Raw genomic sequence first — 3,458 nt, forward strand, 5'->3', positions numbered from 1 at the left:
GGATCCTTATACCGGTCCTTGCGCTTTGCGCCACACTGCCACCGCCCGACCCCTGTGAAGTTAATGTTTTCTTATGTTGCTATAACAGAACATTTATATTTTTACTATTCATGCCAGAATATAAGAGTACAATTAGCTAGGATTTTATTCTATGTTCTGGTCATTGCTAGAATCTCTGCTTTAAGATGACTTTTTCAGATAGCAAGAGAGAGACATACAGAATGATGAACATTTTTCTTTTGAAATTTTTATCAAATTCTCCCTCTACACATCTATTAGAAAACCAGGTGCCTCATTCTTCCCAGTCTGATGAAACTCAGTAGAAATTAAGAGACATGATAACACCATCTTCTTTCTGATATCAACAAAAACGCATTCAGATTATTTACTGATGTATGATACAAGTTGTACTTTATGTAAATTTTCTTTATCTGTTTGAGGGAAGCATTTTTTGTTTGTTTTTCAGTCTCCAATTTGGTAAGGTAATTTACTCAGACTTTTTGAAAATTGCAGTGGTCATGGGCAGAAGGCATAGAACTATGGTGGCAGTCTGGAGAACTCTTACAAGGCTAGAAATATACCTCCCATATTACCTCCCAGTAATCTCTCTCCTAGGAATATATCCCAAGAACTCCATAACACCCAATCAAAAACATATGTGTACACCCATGTTCATAGCAGCACAATTCATAATATCTAAAACCTGAAGCAAAGCAGATGCCTAACAGATGATTGGCTGAGAAAGTTGTGGAATATTTCCACAGTGGAATAGTATGCAGTACCACCTCAGCGTGTTTCACTTCAGACTGTGTCCAGAGATGTCAGGTGTGGAATGTCAACTCTTCAGCTTCATTACTCTGGCGAGACTGTTCTTAGCTCATAGGACTCATTAACTCTATTTCTAGTGGCACACTTTTTGACAAGACCTCAAAACCTAGATATAGACCTGGGCCCATGAGCTAGGGAATATGTACATGTATCCATACATTAGGTGAAAATACATACCTTAAAGCAAAAATGCACAAAAGTTTGAAGTGAGTCAAAAAAAGGAGCAGAAAGTAGAAAGGAATAAAAAGACACCTTAAAGAAACAGTTTCTACTTAAACCTAGATACCCTCCTCACCTACCTCCTACTATAGGTCCCCCAATCACTCCAAAGCTAACTGTGTCAGACAAAGTAAGGACTACAGAAGCTGAATAGGGGCAAGAGACTGGCATACCTTAATAATGACTCTTTAGTCACAACCAGGTCACCTTATCACCTGGGGGACATAGTCAGGGAACCCTGGGATTCCCACACAGACATGGCGGGCCTAGACCTCTAATAGATCCCTCTCACCACTGTCACTGGTCATCTCCATCAGGAACAATACAATGAACCCTTTTGTGGGCCCTTCTAGGATCTTGCTGTCAATGTGGATCAACAATGGTAGGGAATGTTCCATTCTCCGAAGGGAAGTTGGATATCATACTCTTCCTACTACCTGAGGAAGATGGGTCCTGAAATTATTGCAGCCTGGTATGTTCCTAATCGTGACCACAGAATGTGAGCTGAGACCTACAGGGATGCAGAGGTTACATAGGCTCCTATGCTGAATATGGGCCCCAGATCAAACCGGTGTGATTTACAGTTAACGATGCTTATATACTTTCCCCATATTTGGGAGCTAGTCTCATTCTTGATCCAGCTTTCTAGTCCTTTTTACAGCTATGACAGTATCTCTCCAGACAATAACCTGGGTCCACCTGCATGTTAGATATCAGGCTCAGGCAAAAAATAGTAAAATCATGGACCCCTTGGCATATACCTAAAATAGAACTACTAGATTTTTCCGAAAGAGAGACCCCAATCGTCATCTGTAATATTCTTGCCTTTAGGTTCATGATTAATCAACAAGTTGTTCAGCATTATATCAACTATTTTACAGCCACCAGGTTCCAGATGATAACATGATGCCAACCCAACTTCCTTGGGCAGATGACCCCACCATGTGTCTTGGAGCTCTGCCTCCCCAGATCCCTGCCCCACTAGGGAAAGAGAAAGACAGGATGGGAGTATGGATCGACCCGCCAGTGCCCATGTTCAGCAGAGAAACAGTTGCAGAAGCCAAACCTTTCACCTTCTGTACCACATAATGATCCTGAGTCTATTCTCCCAGAGGGATAAAGAATAGGGAAGCTATCAAGGAAGGGGATTAGATATGTAGCTCTGGGGGTGGGCACTGTGCATAAATGTGCCACTCTTATCCTATAGTCTTGTCAATATTTTCATTTTATTAATTAAGAAAAGAAAAAAAAAGAACTGTGGTGAGTGGTGTGGTGACTTATACATATCATGGTGGCATACAATGCCTCCTCGGTGTGCAGTCCAAGAATGTATCAGTTTGAAACTGCATATATCAAATTGTGTGCCTTTGTAAAACTGTTAAATTATTCACAGTAAAGTAGAAAAGTAAATAAAGTGATAAAGCTAGGATTTCACTATATTTTCATACTTCAGTTAAATAATAGATCCAGATACAGAGAAGGGATAGTAATAATTGCTTGTGTCAAAGAGAATTAGTAAAGCAATATATGTCCTCCTGATGTAAACAGTACAAATGTACTGCTATAAATAAGTATGAACCAGAGGATGGACAGTGTCACACCGGGTTAAGCACACATATTAGCAAGCACAAGGCCTTCAGTTTGAGCCCCACTCCCCACCTGCAGGACGTCTACTTCACAAGCACTGAAGCAGGTCTGCAGGTGTCTGTCTTTCTCTCCCTCTCTCAATCTCCCCATTATTTCTCAAATTCTCTCTGTGCTATCAGAACAAAAAGTATAAGCCTGAGTAAAGTTTCAATATCTTACTATATGCTTAAATGAAATACAAGAAATGTAATATAAACAAATGATAATACTACAGAGATACAATTAGAAAAAATAAGAATATAGGAAATTCTTTATGAAATTAATTATAGTGAAAAGGAGAGATTAAAAGAAACTTAAGAACTATATCTATGAATTACAATGTATGGATTATTTGGATCTTTACTCATATAAAGGCATCAATAAAATATGAGTCAGACATATTTGAAAGCTAAATGGCAACCTAATATTTATTAAGAGTTTATTGTTAATGTTTTTAATATTTATTTATTTTCTTTTGTTGCCCTTATTGTTTTATTGTTGTAGTTCTTAATGTTGTTGGATAGGGCAGAGAGAAATAGAGAGGAGGGGAAGAGAGAGAGCAAAAGAGAAAGACACCTGCAGACCTGCTTCACCGCTTGTGAAGTGACTCTCCTGCAGGTGGGGATCTGGAGGCTTGAACCCAATTCTTCGCAGGTCCTTGTGATTTGTGCCATGTGTGCTTAACCGGCTGTACTACTGCCCAACTCACTATTAATGTTTTTAAGTTTAAGAACAATACTCTTGCACTTTAGAAGTATTCTGAAGTTTAAGGAATGCATACTAAC

The sequence above is a fragment of the Erinaceus europaeus genome, chromosome 1 (assembly GCF_950295315.1).
Source record: "Erinaceus europaeus chromosome 1, mEriEur2.1, whole genome shotgun sequence".
Classification (NCBI taxonomy): Eukaryota; Metazoa; Chordata; class Mammalia; order Eulipotyphla; family Erinaceidae; genus Erinaceus; species Erinaceus europaeus.